General features: G+C 46.9%; 1 pseudogene; it reads left to right on the top strand.

Annotated features, from left to right (window-relative positions):
• Window positions 1-2,768: 2,768 nt before the first annotated feature.
• LOC120383099 lies at window positions 2,769-20,505 on the top strand (annotated as a pseudogene).
• Window positions 20,506-21,705: the final 1,200 nt, after the last annotated feature.

Below are 21,705 nucleotides of genomic sequence, written 5' to 3'. Positions count from 1 at the left end.
GCCTTGAAACAGATATAGAGTCTATGGAGTGAGTCTTTCACTACCAGTAGGGTGGTAGGTGGTTTTGATCTTGGTCTATGTGGACCCTCCATTACAGCTGATTGGGAATTTTTCAAATCAAAATTCTCTTGTCAGAATATGCTGATTTATCCAACCTGAACATTTTGGGGTGGGGTGTCGGTGCGTGACAACATTTTTTGAGAAAAGTAAAAAAGCTTCAAAATTGTGGAAACCTCCCATTTGGACATTTAGTAAATGGAAATTTCCATCTTTATGGTCCAACAACAATTACAGCTAACTAGAGATTTTTAAAAAATGAAAACATTTTGAAATTGTCAGAACAAAACAAAACATTTCAATTGACCCAAATTTTTGGTTCATTCAAATTTTCAAGATTTCAACCCTTCGTGCTGATTCCAGATGTTTAAAATCTCAAACAATTTCACAAATGTGAACAGCCTTTCCTACTCATCTCTGTTCTCCATCATTTGAGTGTCCTGCTCAAGATGGCATTGATCCATGAGTTATGTGAGTGGAGCAGACAATGAATTCCTGCTCAAATATCCCTCACTTTAGTAAATTCTTGCTACATCATCTACTGACCAACTTTCCAACTAGAGGGCCCAGAGCTCTGCAAGTGTAATCACTTATCTCCACACACAGTATTAGTATTTATTATTTGTGTTAAGCTGACAGCGCCGAGGTGCCCAGTCATAGACCAGGTCCCCACTGTGCCAGGTGCTGAACAAACACAGAACTTAGAGACAGTTGCTGCCCCAAGGAGCTGACAATCTAAGTATAAGACAAGAGACAACAGATAGATACAGACAGATGAAGGAGCACAAAATAACGATGAGACAGTATTGGTCAGCAAGGTGAGCAGTGGTTTTGACACACCAGCAGCTGGTTCTCTGCATCGTGGAAATATATAGGAGACCAGACCCCCTTGTGCTAGGCACTGTAGAAACACAGAACAAAATGACAATCACAAGGTATCAGGCGGGATGCAGAAGGTCAGGCTGGATGAACCTTGTAGTCTTTTCTGTCCTAAAGGGCTATGAATCTATTACTACAATTTTAAGGGTGTGTGTGTGTGTGAGAGAGAGAGGGGATTGGCTGACCTAAGGTGAAGCGTTGGGAATGGAATATGGGATCTTTCCCTTCTGTGGGGGTGCTGGTTGTAATCCAGTTCCAGCACAGATGTACTGGGGAATGTGTTATGGGACCTTTCCTCCCCATTAGTGCAGGCTCCAATTAGGCCCTTGGGCAGGCATAGTGCTGTGTGTGGGAATGGAATATGGGTCTTTTTTATTTTTTATAACAAATAAAAGACAGGGGAAGCTGACAGTAAAGAATATAAATCTGAAATTAGGAATTGTAGAAAATTGATCTGGGAAGCAAAAGGACAGAAGCAGACTTAAAGACAATAAGAAAAAAGTATTTAAAATATGTTGGGGGGCAGGAAGAATCCTGACAATGGTATTGGTTCATTACTAGATGGAAATGGTAGGCTTATCAATAATAATGCAGAAAAGACAGAGTTGTTCAATAAATGTTTCTGCTCTGTATTTGGGGGAAAAATCAGGAGATATAGTCTCATTATATGGTGATTACACTTTTTCCATTCCATCTACATGTACCTGCAGCCCCCATCCCAGGACCAGGGCAAAATGGTCTCTCTCTTCTACACCCTGGTTACCCCCATACTCAGCCCCCTGATCAACATGCTGAGGAACAAGGAGATGCACAGGACTCTGCAGAAATTGCTGGGGAGGAGCCCAACCACTCAGGGGACCCAAGCTGGTACAGTAGTTGGGAATGGAACCATCTGTGCTCTTTTGGGTTCTGTAGCATCTTCCCTGCTCATATGGACTTTTCTACCCTCTGCCTGCTTCCACCCTTCACAACTGCCCTTGCCCTCTCCCACCTCAAAGAAAAACCTGCCCTCCCCGAGCCATACAAGTCCCCTGCCCTCTTTCAACCCAATCAACCCACCACCTCCTGGGGCATGTCTACACCTAAAACTCTGCATTGGTGCAGCTGCGCTGCTGTAGAGCTTTCATGGAAGAAGCACTCTTCACTAATGCAAGAGAGGTCTCCCATCAGCATAGTTAATCCACCTCCCTGAGAGGCAGTAGCTATGTGGCAGGAGAACCTGTCCTGCTGACATAGCGCGGTCTACTCAGGGGGGTTAGGTTGATGTAACTACTTTGCTCAGGGGGGTGGATTTTTATACCAATATAGGTCTGTAGTGTAGATCAGATCTTGGAGTTCTGAGATTGCACCAGGATGTCAGCTTTCATTGAAAAAAAGCTTCTCTCCGTCTCACCCCTCATGGTTGGTTAGTACAACTGGAAAGATGACACCAGAATGACCTAAAGACTCAGAAAGCAGAAGGAAAAGGGGGAAAATTAAATTTAGTATTTAAAACAAACCTTCTGATTTTAAGCCAATCTCCTGATTGTTAGGGCCTGACACACTTTTGGAATGCTCTGGGCTAGCAAGACTGCACACTGTCTATCGAGAGAGGAAGACACAATAGCCCTTCCTCCATTCATGTCTCTGCTCCTCTGGAGGGTTGGAAACTCCATTTACTGGACCACATGTCATGTGTTTGTTTGGGACCCACCAGCCCAATTGTTGATTTTGAACTGCTTTGGCTATGGGATTTCTCCAAGGTTAATGGAAAGAGGCCTGTTGATTTCAAGAGGCATCAGATTGGCCCCCAAAGTGCATGTGACAATGGCTAAGGTTTGGGAAAGCGACAGATGATTTTGGATGATGAAAATGAGATACCGTAAAGGCACGAGATTTTCAGAAGGCAAGTGCCCAGGGCTTCCTGAAGAGCAAGCATTTAAAAATCATGAGTCCTGCTCCAAAAATCATGAGATCATCTTTAAAAACATGAGATTTCATTAAATTATAACTGTTGGGTTCTTTTTTTTTGCCTTCAAATTTCTAATATTTAGATCGCACTTGGGTCACATTACACGGTTTTGCTCCATTTCAATGTGGGCTATAAATGTTTCTTTTTTAAATTATTTTTTAGTTGTAACCACATTCTTCTAGGAGCTGCACCTTTCAGGAGAAGACCTAGCACTGCCAGACTTTCATTGGCAAAACTCTGATACCCAAAATTGCGAGTCACTTGTGTAAATCTCGGTCCGTGTATCTCTCAAGTGACCTGAACCCATAATTACAACAGTCTGTTACTGAAGCACATCCGAGGGAGTTCCTTTTTTGGTTCAATCTTCACTTTATGCTCTCATGTCTCTTGGTTGAATTGGCATTTTCACTGACTTTGCTCTGTAGCTGCTGACCACACCTCTCCAACATGAAGACTGAGTGACCTCTCCAACTTCAAGGCTGAGTTTCTGAGTTAATAAATATGTGTAACCCACACTTTCTGGGTATGATGTTCTGTCCCATCTAGTGGCACTGAGACATGAGAGAAAGAGAGAGATAGTTAATGAATCTGCTCTACAGTCTTAGCTAAGTGCCATTGGGCTTTTAACTCACGTAGCAGAGGCTCATACACTAAGCTCCACCCCTGCTCTGCCCCAAGGCCCAACCTTCCTTCTGCTTCTTCCTGCCCTGTCCCCACTCCCTCCCCCAAGGTCCCGCCCTCACTCTATCTCTTCCCACCCTCATCTGTTCCCCCTCAAAGCTCCTGCTCTGCTGTTGCTCGCTGGTCTCCATCCTCCCCCAAACCCAGGGTTGGCAAACTTTTTGGCCCGAGGGCCACATCGGGGTTGCATAACTGTATGGAGGGCTGTGTAGGGAAGGCCTGCCTCCCCAAACAGGCTGGTCCCCTCCCTCTATCCACCCCCTCCCACTTCTCGCCCCCTGACTGTCCCCCTCAGAATCTCCAACCCATCCAACCCCCCAGTCCCTGTCCCCTGACTGCCCTCCTGACTCCTAACCACTGCCCTCCTGACTCCTATCCACATCCTCACCCCCCGACAGGCCTGCTGGGACTCCCACTCCCAACCCTCCCTGTTCCCCATCCGCTTACCAGCAGAAGGAGCTCACAGCCGCAACACCCGGCCAGAGCCTGCTGTGCTCCCCATGCCACCCAGTGGGAGTGGCAGGCCAGAGTGCAGCACACATGGCTGCAGGGGAGGGGGAACAGCGGTGGGGGCAGGGACTAGGGTCCCCGGCTGGGAGTTCAGAGGCCGGGCAGGACGGTCCCATGGGCGAGATGTGGCAGGCAGGCTGTAGTTTGCCCACATCTGCCCTAACCCCTCCCTGAACTGCCAAACAGCTGTTTGGAGGCAGCCCTGATTAGCTGATCTGGGGCGTGGCCAAACTGGTCGATTAACTGCAGCACCAAACAAGCTGTGGCTTGTGGGTGCTGAATGTGGGTTTCCCATCTCCCGTGGGGGGCCACTTGAACTGGGGTACCACTGAGCCAGTCTTTCCCACCAGCCTGGGTTCTCTTTACACTGTACTGCTGTGCAGCCTGCCAAGCCCTCCTTCAGGCTTCAGACTTCACTTTACCAGGACACATACAGGTAGGGACACACGCAGCTGCAGAAATACAGAGACGCTGAAATCAGCTCTGCATGGGAAGGCTCAGCTAAGGAACTGTCCAGTACTCAAGTGCATCCCCCCACCCCCCAAGAGTAAACTCAAAATTATACCATTTTGCAATACACAAAAATTTGCCCCCACCCTCAGTGTGGAGGAAGGTATGCAACAGCTTTCGCCCCTAAGCAATATTTTCCATACACTGGTCTTAGATACAACAAAACAAGTTTATTAATTACAAAAGATAGATTTTAAGTGATTATAAGGAAAAGCAAACAGATCAAAGCAGATTACCTAGCAAATAAAACAAACATGCAATCTAAGCTTAATATAGTAAAGAAATTGGATATTTGTAGCAAAATCACACCTAAATGTTGTTTAGGCAGATTGCAGAGATTCTTGAAGGCAAGCTACATTTGTTTTTAGTTTAAAACCCCAACCTAGACCTCCCCCACTGCAACTTGAGACTATTGCTTCTTGTTCTGTCATCTTCCACCACTGAGAACAGCCAAGCTCCATCCTCTTTGGAACCCCCCTTCAGGTAGTTGAAGGCTGCTATCAAATCCCCCCTCAGGCTTCTCTTCTGCAGACTAAATAACCACAGTTCCCTCAGCCTCTCTTCGTAAGTCATGTGCCCCAGCCCCCTAATCATTTTTGTTGCCCTCCGCTGGACTCTCTCCAATTTGTCCTGTAGAGGAAAATTTACAAAGAACCTCAGACTTTGGTCAAGTTAGTAGGCCTGAAGTATGAGCTGAGCTTGCTTCTGTGTGTAAGGGGCATGAGGAGGCCAAAGTGGGATGGAAAGTCCCCAAAACAGAACAATGGCCTTCTGTGTACAAGGGGCACAAGGAGGCGAAGTGGAAAGTCCCCAAACACAATTTGCCATAGCCAAGCTTGTTTTTTTATAATCACAATGGAAGCATTAGAAAAGTCAAACCACAGAAGAGCTAGATGCTTAATAACAATAACAGGAAAAGCCAAATAAGGGAGATGATTGTTTCTTTCTGCTTTTGACCTTTATTAAATTTTGCAATTATATTCCAAATAAGGTAATCAACACGAAATGTGTGTGTAATTTGTCTGTGGTTTTAAACTTTAAAAGGTTTGTATGTTTCTTGAATCGGGGGGCAGCTACTGGGAGCAGTTACCCCCCTGCGCTTGTAACAATAAAGGAGCCTCAGGCTGATCTGATACAAACTCAACATGTGGTTGATTTTCCACAACAGTCCAGATCTCTTCTGTAGTGGTGGACCAAAACTGGATGCAATACTCCAGGGGTGGACTCACCAGTGCTGAAAAGAGGGTAATAATAACTCGATCTGCTGGCAATGCTCCTACTAATACAGCCTGATATGACATTGGAACTTCTTGGCAACAAGGGCACAATGCTGACTCATATCCAGCTTCTCATCCACTGTAATCCTCAGGTTCTTTTCTGCAGAACTGCTGCTTAGCCAGTTGGTCCCCAGCCTGTAGCAGTTCATGGGATTCTTCCTTCCTAAGTGCAGGAATCTGCACTTGTAGTTGTTAAACCTCATCAGATTTCTTTTGGCTCAATCCTCCAATTTGTCTAGGTCACTCTGGACCCTATCCCTACCCTCCAGTGTATCTAACTGTTCCCAAAGCTTAGTGTCATCTGCTGAGGGTGCAATTCATCCCATCATCCAGAGGGTGCAGGGACTGGCAGCCCTATCCCCGTGACCATGACTTCCTGGCAGAACATAAACTTCTGTTGGATCAGTGTACTAAAACCAATATAACTGCACACCAATAGGACTTTGCAAAACATTCAGGCAATACTTTCCAGCTATGGCAGGTGATAATGACTGGATTCACAACCCCTTTGATGATAACACTTTCTCAATGAAGATATTGAGCACTGAGGAAAAAGAGAAATTGATTGAGATCTCCTGTGATAAAGAACTGAAGAGGTTTTTCAGTAGTCTCTCATCGATCAACTTTTGGCTGAGTTCAAGAAAAGAGTACCCCCTGCTGGCCAAAAAAGCTACTATAGTTTTGTCACCATTTTCAACAACATACTTATGCGAGAAAGCATATTCCTCTTATGCACATCGGAAAACGAAATACAGAAGAATAAGTTTAAGCTTTGTTGTAATTGTGTTCTGTTTGCCTGGACTGCTCAAGACCCAAACACTTGTGGGAGGAACTCTTTACTTGAATTGGCTTCTTAAATACCTTCATGCTGTTTCACATCTGGTATTCTGTAATGAAATATGTATGAGGCTTAATTGAAGTGATATAAGCTACAGAAGTTAAATCTTGGAAGAGTGTTGCCATTTTCATAATGTAATAAAACTACCATAGATTGGTAGATTTGGTTAGGGTTGAAATCTGTCTTATCCAGGGCCCCTAACCCACAAACATATTCAGGAATAACTTTCTACAGGGGAGTAGGTAATCACTTGGGTATGCAGCCACACAGAGAAGTACATACAAATAATAGATTCATGTTTACAGTGGCAGTAGAATCATAGAACCATAGACATGTAGGACTAGAGGGTATTGCCATAGGTGATATGGTTCATACCCCCATATCGAGACAGGAATAAGATTACCTAGACCATAGCTGACCAGTATTTGTCTAGCCTGTTCCTAAAAAACTCCCAGGATGTCATGGATTTCATGGTGCAATCCAGACTAGTGAGGGGTTGTGTCACCCCTGCACTGCAAACTTGGCTGCCCCACAATGTTTTCCTGTTGTAGATTCCAACACGGGTCACTCATGGATCAGCAGGTGGGTCACACCCTGCGTGTCTGTGTGTAGCCACAGCCTGGTCCAGCAACTCTTACCCAGCAGCTTGACCACGAACACCAGCCACACTCTGGCTTCTACCAGCCTGGGTTACTGTGGGGTGACTCCAACACATTCCTAGTCCAGAATCCCCACCCACACCTCCAAGATGTGTGTTCTGCACTGCCCAGACCTCTCCTGGACAGTTCAGATATTTTAGGTCTGTTGTCCCTGTGAGGGGATCAATATCCAACAGTTTGCTACTTTAAATGGAGTCACTCACACAATTCAGTTTCAACACAGCAATGGATCAGTTTGGATTAGAAAATAAAAAACATGTTTATTTCACTACAAAGAGAGAGATTTTAAGTGAGTAGAAGTATAAGGCATTAAAGGCAGAAATGGTTACAAGAGCAATAAAAATAAAGACATTTCTGTTATGTCTTGTTACCCATCCCCTGGCATATATATCCTAGAACTGCCACCAACGGCCACAGCTGCACTTTTCCATGACAACTTGTTTGAAGTATTGTTGTAGTCAGGTTGGTCCCAGGATATGCGCAAGGCAAAGTAGGTGAGGTAATCTCTTTATTGGACTTACTTAAGTTGGAGGCTTCAAAAGAAAGCTGCACAACACCTTCAAAAGATGAGCCTGAGAACTTAAATTCATAAGTGTTCCTGTGAAAGATTTATGTTACAAATCTGCCCGGGGTATCAGGTGATCAGGCTGAGGCCGCAGGATCTTAGGGGAGGAGATGGAGGAGCACACCAAGTGACTAAATTTTAAAGCTTTATTAATAAAATAATAAAATAACAGCGGCGAATGTTGGGAATGCTCCCACGTCACTCAGAGGAAGAAAGAAAGCATTAATGCCCCGTGTTAGGATATAGACATTCAGGCCTGTCTGCAAAGGCCTATACTTTAAGTATTTAGGTGCATTCTTATCGCTTAGCTAGTTATAGAGGTATAAAAGAAAGAATCAAGATCACTGTCTGTGTAATGGCCTTCTCTTACTGTGACAGGCTAAGGCCTTCAGCTAAGATGTAGTTAGGCAGCCATAAGCTGGGAAGTGTATGGTCACATCCTCACATTCCAAACTAGTCACATTGAAATAAGGTGCTATTGGGCTGTTAGGAATACAATCCTGTCCTGATATTCCTATCACCTCCAGAGAAAGGGTAAAGCCTAGAAGATGTAAAAGGAAACTTAGTTTAATAGCATCCTGTCTGGCAAGAACTCACTTATCAATAGACACAGCTGGAAAACCCTTATGTCTGTATAGATGTAGTTGTGAAATCCTCACCTCTGTGTTGTTTTGTATGTTTATTTGCATGGTCTCTGTCTGGTTCTGTGATTGTTTCTGTCTGCTGTATAATTAATTTTGTTGGGTGTAAACCAATTAAGGTGGTGGAATATAATTGGTTAAATAACCATGTTACAGTATGTTAGGATTGGTTAGTTAAATTTCAGTGAAATGATTGGTTAAGGTATAGCTAAGCAAAATTCAAGTTTTACTATATAGTCTACAGTCAATCAGGAAGGAGCGGGGGCGGGGGGAGAAATGGGAACAGGAACTGTGGATGGGGGAATTAAAATCATGTCTTGCTAAAGGGGAAAATGGGAACAGGGGATGGGAACAGGAACCGGGACACAGGCAAGGCTCTGTGGTGTCAGAGCTGGGAAGGGGGACACTAAGGAAGGAAACTGGAATCATGCTTGCTGGAAGTTCACCCCAATAAACATTGAATTGTTTGCGCCTTTGGATTTTGGGTATTGTTGCTCTCTGTTCATGCGAGAAGGACCAGGGAAGTGAGAGGGTGAAGGAATAAGCCCCCTAACATCTTGGTGCCGTGACTCGGATGCATCGCATTGGATTGGTGAGTGGCAGCCTGTGAATCCCCCTCTCCAACAGTCCGCGCAGCTGCTTGGAGGGGGTATAGTGAACTCTCGTGATGGTGGTTATGGGTTCTGGCAAGCCAGGGTAAAGGAAAGGACGAACCAGGGCCCATACCAGGTGCAGAGGTCAGCCTGGGATGAGATTAAAAAGGAAATGGAGGAAGTGTTAGGGGACCCAGAGGAATGAGGGGTGGCCGAGGAGCCCACCCTCCCTTGGTATATGGGTAGTGGAAAAAGGTCCCTGCCCATGGGGACTGGATTCCTTCCAGGGAAAGGAGGCAGTTCAGTCCACTTGTGAGAGGTTTGAAGTAAGGGCAGCAGTATGGGAAGCTGCCAGTAATCTTTCAAGTTTGGTGCTGTTTCAGCAAGGGCTGCTGCAGTGTTGTAAATTAGTTAGGGTGGTTAAAGATGATTTGGCACAACAGAGTTAACAGACCCCCTTTAGAGACAGGAGCTGGGACTTGGTCCTGGGGGACTTGTGTTGAATGTTTTTGGTTTTTGGTTTTGTTGGAACAAAGTATGACAGAGGTCTGCTGTATTCCACTGAACTATGTAAAGTAAAAGATCCATGGGCAACCATAAAGACAAATGTTTTACTGCCTTTTCAACAGCCTCAAGGTAAAGACAGTACAGGTTAAGGCAGCTGTGTGGCAATAATTGTACTTGGTGGCTGAGTTGTTACAGACAAATTGCACTACCTTAAAGAACTAAATGTAGGAGTAAGTGATTTTAAAGAAGTAAGTTAAAAGTTAAAAATACCTTTTGCAAAAATTTATAATACAGGGTTTGGAGGAAAATAAATATTTGGGAGTTGTAAAATGGTACAGGTAACAGTTGTGGTGTTACAAGAAGAAAGGTTTTGGTTTAATAATAAAACCCAGTTATATAAATGTAACTGTATGTGCAACTCTGTGCAGTCACATTGCATGGAAGCTTGGTAATTAAATTATACCAGGGGGTCAGGTAGAGTGCCTACTACCACTCTTCTGTCCCCAGAAGCCTTTGTGGCTATTTTGAGGGAAAATGGGCCCTTTCCCCACAGAAATGGTCTATAAGGGACTGCTGCAGGCAGCAGGTGGAGGATTAATCTAATCAAAATTATTTGACTATTGGGTAATGTAATCAAAATCACTAAAGGAATGTCAGGGGTTTCTATTGGAACTTAACTTGACTGCCCCTGGCTGTCTCTGGTTGTACAAGATGGGAGTGTAATCGGGGTACAGTTGTGTAAAAAAAGTAATCACAGTGCAAGGGATGTTAGACAAAATAAAATTGTATTTGCATAAGAAAAGGAAAAGGGCAGCAGTGATGGGAACACTGAGCCTTGGGGTGGCTCTGGAGGATTGGACTGTTACTTTGGGGGTACATGAAAACTCTGTGGGCACACGGAGGCAGTTACACCTTGTGTAAAATTAATATGGTTAATATTATAATGTTATGGAGGTTAAACTATTTCCCAGGACATGTGCAGTGTATATTGGAAAAGGGGTAAAAGAAATACAACCAAAACATGGTACTTAATTAAAATCCTGTTAGGGCTCCAAAAGGGGCCACAATAAGTTGCGCTTTCTTTTGCAGATTTCTGTGTGTTTTGGAGCAGGAGATGAAAGTGAAAAGTAATCAGAACTCTGGTGGAAGTAGAATGTGTCCCTTTTAAAACAGTCTCTGAGCTGCTGATAGCTTTGAATCCAAAGGCAAGCCAAGAAAGCCTCTCTGTGAATGCAAATTACCCAGCTGATGGGGGAAGGAGGAAACTGCCCTTTGCAGCACAAAGAACCTGAGAATAATGAATACATCTGGTCAGCAAACAAGCTACTAGAAGACTCAAATTATGGCCCTCCAGAAAATGGAGGTGAAAAAACAAGTCAAACCTGAAAATAAAGGGGACAGGTTAACCCTAAGGAGTGTGTGTATGTGTGTGTGTGTGTGTACAGAGCAGAAATCTGAAGCTGTGGGAAACTGAGGCACGACATCTCATAAATTTCATAAATGATCAGTGAATGGGGTAATTCACTAGCCTGACTATAGAACAAAATAAGGACAGCCTGGAGGTAATTCTTCTGTTTTTCCTGCAATTAGCAAAAGAAATTGTAAAAGAAATTGGTATTATTATTAAGAAATAATCTGTCCCCACCAGGGGGGTGGAAATTATTTCTTTTGTTTTTCAGACACTCTACAAGCATGCTGGCGCTAGCAGAAGAATAACCCAGAACACAATGGATCTATGTTTTGTGTTGTTTGTCTGTGATGTTTGTCTTGTTGCTAGCATGACATGGATGGGGGATGGCTTCAAAAGGCTGACCTGGATGGGAGATGTGTATGGGAATGCAAAATGCTCAACTAGAAGGCCAGCACCTGTGTAATAGCTACCATGGTGCCTGGAAATGGAACAGCAACTAAGGTGGGCCCCATAAGCCCTATGGGAATAATGAGAAGGGGAGGAGCTCACTGGAAATCAATGGTGGGGTGTGTAAAATGGTGTAAATCACACAAGATGTTTGGCTGTGCCCCTCTCCTATGACTATGCAGGAGCAGGATCCATGGCCTATGGCAAGGGGCAGACAATTGGGTGTTCTGTGTATAAGGTGTTTTGCTGGAAATGCACATATTTCTGAGGGCACAATTACACCAGCACCACCAAACTACACACATCTATGCGCTGCTATCTGGACTCTGGTGCACAAATGGATCTGTAAATCTTGTTGCTGTAAATAATCAAACCAGGGCATGCTGCCTGAAATAGCAAGTTGTTAAGTTGGTTTGGACAATAACCCATTTCTCTGTGGACATTCAACGGACTTATGATATGGACAAAAGCACATAAAACTTGCAGGGGCAGCTTGTTGCAGCTGCCAGCAACAGGACACATTAAGATCTTAACCCTGTCGAAGGAGGAGAGGCAGTGTTTTGGTTGTGGCTCGGATGTTGGACCATACTGCAGTGGTCAGGACTCAGTGTTGCTGTGCATTGTATATTGTTAACTGTAATTGTGTTACACTGAATATGGAGATAACCTATAAGTAATGTAATAAGCCCGCCCCACCCCGCAGTGTGCAAGACAACCCGGACTCAACCTTCTCGGGCCCAATATAATGGCAAGTCAGGGACACTAATTGGAATAAGTGTGGTATGCCCGTATGAGAGAAGGTGCAGGGCACTATACTACACAAGGGGCAATGGGACAAATGGAATATCGACACCTTCCACCTTGATGCCTGGACCTATCAGGAAATGTGTCGCCATATGTCCTCTGGTTTTCCAGGGATACCTGGGCAGGAGGATCCCAAAAGAAAAAGAAAAAAAGGGGTGGAGTGTTAGGATATAGACATTCAGGCCTGTCTGCAAAGGCCTATACTTTAAGTATTTAGGTGCATTCTTATTGCTTAGCTAGTTATAGAGGTATAAAAGAAAGAATCAAGATCACTGTCTGTGTAATGGCCTTCTCTTACTGTGACAGGCTAAGGCCTTCAGCTAAGATGTAGTTAGGCAGCCATAAGCTGGGAAGTGTATGGTCACATCCTCACATTCCAAACTAGTCACATTGAAATAAGGTGCTATTGGGCTGTTAGGAATACAATCCTGTCCTGATATTCCTATCACCTCCAGAGAAAGGGTAAAGCGTAGAAGATGTAAAAGGAAACTTAGTTTAATAGCATCCTGTCTGGCAAGAACTCACTTATCAATAGACACAGCTGGAAAACCCTTATGTCTGTATAGATGTAGTTGTGAAATCCTCACCTCTGTGTTGTTTTGTATGTTTATTTGCATGGTCTCTGTCTGGTTCTGTGATTGTTTCTGTCTGCTGTATAATTAATTTTGTTGGGTGTAAACCAATTAAGGTGGTGGAATATAATTGGTTAAATAACCATGTTACAGTATGTTAGGATTGGTTAGTTAAATTTCAGTGAAATGATTGGTTAAGGTATAGCTAAGCAAAATTCAAGTTTTACTATATAGTCTACAGTCAATCAGGAAGGAGCGGGGGCGGGGGGAGAAATGGGAACAGGAACTGTGGATGGGGGAATTAAAATCATGTCTTGCTAAAGGGGAAAATGGGAACAGGGGATGGGAACAGGAACCGGGACACAGGCAAGGCTCTGTGGTGTCAGAGCTGGGAAGGGGGACACTAAGGAAGGAAACTGGAATCATGCTTGCTGGAAGTTCACCCCAATAAACATTGAATTGTTTGCGCCTTTGGATTTTGGGTATTGTTGCTCTCTGTTCATGCGAGAAGGACCAGGGAAGTGAGAGGGTGAAGGAATAAGCCCCCTAACATCCCTGACCTAACCCACTTTCATACTCATACCCACGTTACCCGAGACTGGCCAAGCCTGGGTGTAACATAAGAAGAAGAGGGGAAAGGGTGGATGGGAATTCTTCTCTTGTTCACGGGTCATCCAGGGTGCGCTGTTGATCTCCAACTTGCTTCAGCTCTCAGGAGGGTTTTTAAGTCCTGGGTTCTTTTTGGGGCGTTTCGTTCAGGGACCTGTGTTCCTTGTGCTCTTTGTACCAGTCCAAACTGGTCTTCCATGGCTTTCTCAGCTTTCCCAAAACACACCAGCCACAGGGAAGTGAAAATGGTTGTCTCCCTGCCCTCCCGCACTGGTCTTCACTGTCTCGCTCATTTTTGCAGCCCCTGTGGTTCTGTTCAGCTGAATCCTTTTTTCTCACGACTGGTCGGGGTGGAATAGGTCCCCATCTTTCTTGGCCGGCAGCCGAGAGTCAAATGTGTCCTGTGGCCTTGGGCTGGAGTCAGCATCTTATCTTCAGACTGAGGTAGATGAAGTGTGGAGTTAACCTGTTCTCTGCTCTCTCCCTCCCTCTTTGGCCTCTCACAACCTGTAAAAGAATCTTTCACTCCACTCTCACACCTTTGACCCTTCCCGACATGCTTTGCAATGCCTGCACCAGCATTATCAACATACAAGGCTGATCTGCCTCCCCATTGGACCCCCTGAGTGAGGAGGTCCTTGCGGCTGTGACATTCTGGACACTCAAAAGCCTGGACTTAACTGAGACTCTGGTTTTATGACCTGTAGTGAGGCCGAGTTACCTCCTGCCAAGCGGGAGAGGGAGGCACCATTACATTTCCCTTGGGGGGTGGATCCAAGATTTCCCTGCCCACCTCACTGGAAGCATCAGGGCATGGCTGGAAGTATAAAAGGCCAGCTCAGCAGCACAGTTTGGAGAGACCGGTGGAGAAGGATGCTCTGCCTATTCGGCCACATCTGCGAGAGGAACATTTGCCTGACTGTTCCTGATCCTCAGACGCTGATGAGGACTGGCCCCGCGTGCCTGCCGCAGTGTACCCTGAGGATCCGGAAGAAGCCTGGAGGCTAGAGGTACTAAACCGCGGGCTGGCAGGAAGTGGCCCCGGGCAACCATGCAGCAGCTGGCTGCCGAGCCAGGGGTGGCTCAGTCTGTATGTTGCGGCTGGATCCCCATCAACGAAGGAGCAGACAATCCTGCCCCTGCCAGGGTCCTGGGCTGGGACATGGTGGAGTAGGGTGGGTCCACGTCCCCCCACCATCCCACCCCAGGGTGGCTGACTCCCTACAATGTTCAGAGAAGCCCTAGCCCTGAAGAGGAGCCTCCCTGACCAGCTGCCTGAGCCCCACCCAGGCTGAAGCCAGCCCTGAGACTGCTTTGCTTACTGGCCACCTGAGCCTCCTCAAGCCCAGGACAGCTCACCTAAGACCGTTTTTTTGCTGGCTGCCTGAGCTCCGCCAAGGCCAAGGCCAAGGCCAAAGCCAGCCCTGATAGACTCTGTTTAAGGGCTGACAGCTTGGGCCACCCAAAACCAGGCTAAAGCCTGACTAGAACTATTGATTACACAGCCCTATTGTGGGCTTGGGGCAGTCCTGCAGACTCTGGTCCTGGCCAGAAGGACCAGCGTGAGTGGCCTCCCTCTGAGCGGAAGAGGGAGGGACCATTACAGGCCCATTACAGCTGGGCCTGACTGTTATAAAAAGGCAGTCAACTGCAACCAGCTGAGCAGCGAACAGCAGAGAGGCAAACAGAAGGAGTTTGCCTGGGAGTTCGCCTAGAGTGAGCTCTTAGAAGGAAGAGACCATGGATGCTGAGCGATCTGCCGTTGTGACCTGCACAGGATGCGCCATGTTTGTCTTCCTTCCACAGGATAGAAGCGACTTTGTCTGTACAAAGTGCAAGCTGATCTCCATATTGGAGGAGAAGATTCAAGGTCTGGAGAAACGGATATCAACCCTGCGTTCCATAAAAGAAAATGAGGATTTCCTGGATAGACGTCAGGATCAGCTTCAGTGGTCACAATGTTCTGAAGATTCAGAGCAGGCTACGCAGCGGGGACAGAAGGCCAGTGAGGATAACTGGCGGCATGTGACATCCAGAAGAGGAAAGAGTACCAGAAACGTCCATGTACGAGAAACACAGATACAGGTGAGCAACCGTTTTCGTGTTCTCTCCACAGGTACTAGTGCAGAGAGTGGAGTGGATGATACATCTGAGGGAACAGAGCAGAAGGAGACTCCACTGATTGGAAGGCATGAGATGCGCCGTCCTAGGGATGGGGGTTCCACGACCACCACTCCCAGGAGGAGGAGGAGGGTGGTGGTGGTCGGGGACTCTCTCCTCAGGGGGACGGAGTCATCTATCTGCCACCCTGACCGGGAAAACCGAGAGGGGTGCTGCTTGCCAGGGGCTAGGATTCACGATGTGACGGAGAGACTGCCGAGACTCATCAAGCCCTCGGATCGCTACCCCTTCCTGCTTCTCCACATGGGCACCAATGATACTGCCAAGAATGACCTTGAGCGTACCACTGCAGACTACGTGGCTCTGGGAAGAAGGATAAAGGAGTTTGAGGCACAAGTGGTGTTCTCATCTATCCTCCCTGTGGCAGGAAAAGGCCAGGATAGAGACCGTCGAATCGTGGAAATCAACGAATGGCTACGCAGATGGTGTCGGAGAGAAGATTTTGGATTCTTTGACCATGGGATGGTCTTCCAAGAAGAAGGATTGCTAGGCAGAGACGGGCTCCACCTCATGAAGAGAGGGAAGAGCATCTTCGCAAGCAGGCTGGCTAACCTAGTGAGGAGGGCTTTAAACTAGGTTCACCGGGGGAAGGAGACCAAAGCCCCGAGGTAAGTGGGGAAGTGGGATACTGGGAGGAAGAACAAGCAGGAGACTGCAAGAGGGGAGGACTCCTGTCTCAGACTGAGAAAGCGGGACAATCAGCGAGTTATCTTAAGTGCCTATACACAAATGCAAGAAGCCTGGGGAACAAGCAGGGAGAACTAGAAGTCCTGGCACAGTCAGGGAATTATGATGTAATTGGAATAACATAGACTTGGTGGGATAACTCACATGATTGGAGTACTGTCATGGATGGATATAAACTGTTCAGGAAGGACAGGCAGGGCAGAAAAGGTGGGGGAGTTGCGTTGTATGTAAGAGAGCAGTATGACTGCTCAGAGCTCCGGTATGAAACTGCAGAAAAACCTGAGAGTCTCTGGATTAAATTTAGAAGTATGAACAACAAGGGTAATGTCGTGGTGGGAGTCTGCTAGAGACCACCAGACCAGGGGGATGAGGTGGACGAGGCTTTCTTCCAGCAACTAACAGAAGTTGCAAGATTGCAGGCCCTGGTTTTCATGGGTGACTTTAATCACCCTGATATCTGCTGGGAGAGCAATACAGCGGTGCACAGACAATCCAGGAAGTTTCTGGAAAGTGTAGGGGACAATTTCCTGGTGCAAGTGCTGGAGGAACCAACTAGGGGAAAAGCTCTTCTTGACCTGCTGCTCACAAACAGGGAAGAAATAGTAGAGGAAGCAATAGCGGATGGGAACCTGGGAGGCAGTGACCATGAGATGGTCGAGTTCAGGATCCTGACACAAGGAAGAAAGGAGAGCAGTAGAACAGAGACCCTGGACTTCAGAAAAGCAGACTTTGACTCCCTCAGGGAACTGATGGGCAAGGTCCCCTGGGAGAATAACATGACGGGGAAAGGAGTTGAGGAAGGCTGGCTGTATTTTAAAGAAACCTTATTGAGGTTGCAGGAACAAACCATCTCGATGTGTAGGAAGAAAAGTAAATATGGCAGGCAACCAGCTTGGCTTAACAGTGAAATCCTTGCTCGTCTTAAACACAAAAAAACAGCTTACAAGAAGTGGAAGATTGGACAAATAACCAGGGAGGAGTATAAAAGTATTGTTCTAGGCATGCAGGTGTGAAATTAGGAAGGCCAAATCACACTTGGAGTTGCAGCTAGCCGGAGATGTTAGGAGTAACAAGAAGGGTTTCTTTAGGTATGTTAGCAACAGGAAGAAAGTCAAGGAAAGTGTGGGCCCCTTGCTGAATGAGGGAGGGAACCTAATGACAGAGGATGTGGAGAAAGCTAGTGTACTCAATGCTTTTTTTGCCTCTGTCTTCAGAGACAAGGTCAGTTCCCAGACAGCTGCACTCTGCAGCACGGTATGGGGAGGAGGTGACCAGCTCTCTGTGGAGAAAGAAGTAGTTCAGGACTATTTAGGAAAGCTGGACGAGCACAAGTCCATGGGGCTGGATGCGCTGCATCCGAGGGTGCTAAAGGAGTTGGCCGATGAAATTGCAGAGCCATTGGCCATTATCTTTGAAAAATCATGGCGATCGGGGGAGGTCCCGGATGACTGGAAAAAATCTAACGTAGTGCCCATCTTTAAAAAAGGGAAGAAGGAAGATACAGGGAACTACAGGCTAGTCAGTCTCACCTCAGTCCCTGGAAAAATCATGGAACAGGTCCTCAAGGAATCAATCCTGAACCACTTAAAGGAGGGGAATGTGATCAGGAACAGTCAGCATGGATTCACCAAGGGCAAGTCATGTCTGACTAACCTAATTGCCTTCTATGATGAGATAACCGGCTCTGTGGATGAGGGGAAAGCAGTGGATGTGCTATTTCTGGACTTTAGCAAAGCTTTTGATACAATCTCCCACAGTATTCTTGCCAGCAAGTTAAAGAAGTATGGGCTGGATGAATGGACGGTAAGATGGATAGAAAACTGGCTAGATGGTCCGGCTCAACGGGTAGTGATCAATGGTTCCATGTCTAGTTGGCAGCCGGTATCAAGTGGAGTGCCCCAAGTGTCGGTGCTGGGGCCGGTTTTATTCAATATCTTCATTAACGATCTGGAGGATGGTGTGGACTGCACCCTTAGCAAGTTTGCAGATGACACTAAACTGGAGGAGTGGTTGATACGCTGGAGGGTAGGGATAGGATACAGAGGGACCTAGACAAATTAGAGGATTGGGCCAAAAGAAATATAATGAGGGTCAACAAGGACAAGTGCAGAGTCCTGCACTTAGGACGGAAGAATCCCATGCACTGTTACAGACTAGGGACCGAATGGCTGGGCAGCAGTTCTGCAGAAAAGGACCTAGGGGTTACGGTGGACAAAAAGCTGAATATGAGTCAACAGTGTGCCTTTGTTGCCAAGAAGGCTAATGGCATTTTGGGTTGTATAAGTAGGGGCATTTCCAGCAGATCGAGGGATGTGATCATTCCCCTCTACTCAGCACTGGTGAGGCCTCATCTGGAGTACTGTGTCCAGTTTTGGGCCCTACACTACAAGAAGGATGTGGATAAATTGGAGAGAGTCCAGCGGAGGGCAACCAAAATGATTAGGGGGCTAGAGCACATGACTTATGAGGAGAGGCTGAGGGAACTGGGATTGTTTAGTCTGCAGAAGAGAAGAATGAGGGGGGATTTGATAGCTGCTTTCAACTACCTGAAAGGGGGTCCAAAGAGGATGGATCTAGACTGTTCTCAGTGGTAGAAGATGACAGAACAAGGAGTAATGGTCTCAAGTTGCAGAGGGGGAGGTTTAGGTTGGACATTAGGAAAAACTTTTTCACTAGTAGGGTGGTGAAGCACTGGAATGGGTTACCTAGGGAGGTAGTGGAATCTCCTTCCTTAGAGGTTTTTAAGGTCAGGCTTGACAAAGCCCTGGCTGGGATGATTTAGTTGGGTTTGGTCCTGCTTTGAGCAGGGGGTTGGACTAGATGACCTCCTGAGGTCCCTTCCAACCCTGAGATTCTATGATTCTATGATTACAACAATTTGTAACACACCCTGCTGTCTACTTACCTTCCATTGTCTGACAACTGCAGAGGTGTTAATTCCCCACTTCATGTTTATTGCCACTTCATTTTAAATGGGCTCCTGCAACATGTTTAACCAAGGCCGGCCAGTGGAAGTGTGTTCCTAATAAAGAGCCAGCTGGGAAGGGAACAGGAGGTGGAAGCTGTCAAGTTGAGCTCCAGCTCAGAAGGGCTGGGAGTGATGGCTTTATGAAGTGGTGACTGGGACAGAAGAGGAGCCCTGGGTGTGGTAGAAGACCCCAAAGCTGAATATAAGCTTTTGTGTTGCTGTGATGGGCTTTCTTTTGGGACCTGGAGGATTGTTTTGAACTGTTTCTGTTATTGAATGAGCCCCGGGCAGGGCTGCTGTTAGTCATGAGACAGATTGTATGGATTTCTTAAGGAGTCCTGAAGAGGACAAAGAGAGACTAGCCACCACAGACCTAACCTGGCCATGAGAGGGTTCTCGGGAGGCAGGCAGAGAGGGGGGCTGTTAAAGTATATTATGACTGCTATCGATTGCCACAGATCCACTGCTCTATGATTTAATTACTCGGCATATTATTCTTATGGATAAGAATAAAACTGGAGTCACAGTTAGGAGACACAGTCACAACCAGGACCAGCAGAAATAAAGAAAAAAAAGTCCCTGTTGGAAAGAGCTTACAATCTAAGCATCAATTTTCAATGACAAATCCATTTCTTGGCATTTGGATCCTATTACTCCCACCAACTGTCACAGATCTAGTTTTCTAGATCTAGCCACTGTTTGGTTGTGCAGCTTTGGCAACTCCATCCTGCAGACCATTCTGACCATGCTGCTGCCCCAGTGCGACCAGAACTGGGTCAACCACTTCTTCTATGAGGTGCTAGCCCTGCTCAAGCTGGCCTGTGTCGACACCTCTGTCAATGAGGCCCAGGCATTTGCTGTCAGTGGTCTCTTCCTGATGGTGCCACTGGCCCTCATCCCGGTCTCCTACAACTACATTGTTACCACAGTGCTGAGGATTCGCTCAGCCCAGGGCAAGCTCAAGCCTTCAACACCTGCGTCTCCCACCTGGCCATGGTGTCACTCTTGTACGGCTCCACCATTTCCATGTATCCACAGCCTCCATCCAGCTACTCGCAGGACCGGGGCAAGATGGTCTCCATCTTCTATGGCATCATCGCCCCCATGCTCAACTCCCCGATCTATACGCTGAGGAACAAGGATGTCCAGGGGCCCTAAAGCAGGGGGCTGGGGAGGCTATTGTGGAGAAAAAGGACATGAGCCAGAGAAATGAGTTGGGACTGGCTGGCTTGGTTCTCTATGGGGCAGCAGCTCCGATCCAGTCTCAGGTGAGGGAGACTGGCTGGCTCAGGGGGCCAGACAATGGGATATGGAGCCTTTCCCATCTAGGAGGTTTGCATTTTAATCTCTCTGATCATGTGCCCACATGCTGCTGGGACTGGGAAACCAGAGGTCAGTCACCAGGAGTCCCAGAAGGCAGAAGAGAGTGAAAAAGGCCCAGCAGATGGTGTTGGGCCCTGCACTGTGTCCTTCCTTGGCTCCATCCATGAACAAAGCTCGCTCTGCTTGGAGAAGACTGAGCGATGTGGGCATCTGAGAATCTTCAGCTCCAGCCAGCACAGACCAGACATACACCTAATATTTAATCCCTCTGATTCTCTCTTTCTGAATATTGATCTAAAATCACCATCAACATTGCCCCCCTCTGTATTTAATTCTCAGATACGGATAGTTTGGGGGCTTCTTCCCTCTTCTCATGTTAAACTGCAGCTACTTCACCACCTGGGCAGAATGTTCACCAGAGTCAGCACCCTGCACCAGGTGCTCCTGCTCTCATCAATGCTCCTGCTCTTCTGGCTGCGCTGGTGGTACAGCACCATGCCATCCACTCCTGGCAGGACCCATGTGCTCCTCCTCTCCAGCTGGCACTCGTGCTCCACCTTCTCCAGCCAGCTCTTCAACCAGCATGCCGACATCTTCCACCTGATGGAGCTGGCCAAGAATATCTGCCACCTCCTGCCTGGAGGCAGCCCAGAGTTACTGCAGGGGCCCACCTAGGACCTGCTCCATTCCCTCTTCTGGTGGGAGGTGGCCACGATACAGGACTTCATGCTGCAGCCCCATTGGGTGTCATAGGTCTTCCAGCATGTTGACATTGTGAGGTCTGTGGGGTGCCAGGCCTGCTCTCAGGTCTGGAGGCACCAGCCTCGCTTTCACCAGGTGCAGATCTGAAAGACGGCCATGGAGGTCTTTGTGTACAGGCCAGTCAGTTCAGAGAAAGAGCAGACAGAACAAGTGCTTCCTAAAGAAGAGACTGAGGCTCCCACAAAGGGGTGGGATCTTTTCTCTGGTCTCCACTGAGGATTCAGCACAGTGGTTGGACTCTTTGATAAGAAGGCCTTCCAGAGCAGGGACATC

Source organism: Mauremys reevesii, linkage group 15 (genome assembly GCF_016161935.1).
Source record: "Mauremys reevesii isolate NIE-2019 linkage group 15, ASM1616193v1, whole genome shotgun sequence".
NCBI lineage: Eukaryota > Metazoa > Chordata > Testudines > Geoemydidae > Mauremys > Mauremys reevesii.
Note: the sequence above shows the minus strand (reverse complement) of the source record. Positions and strands in the feature narration are given on the sequence as shown.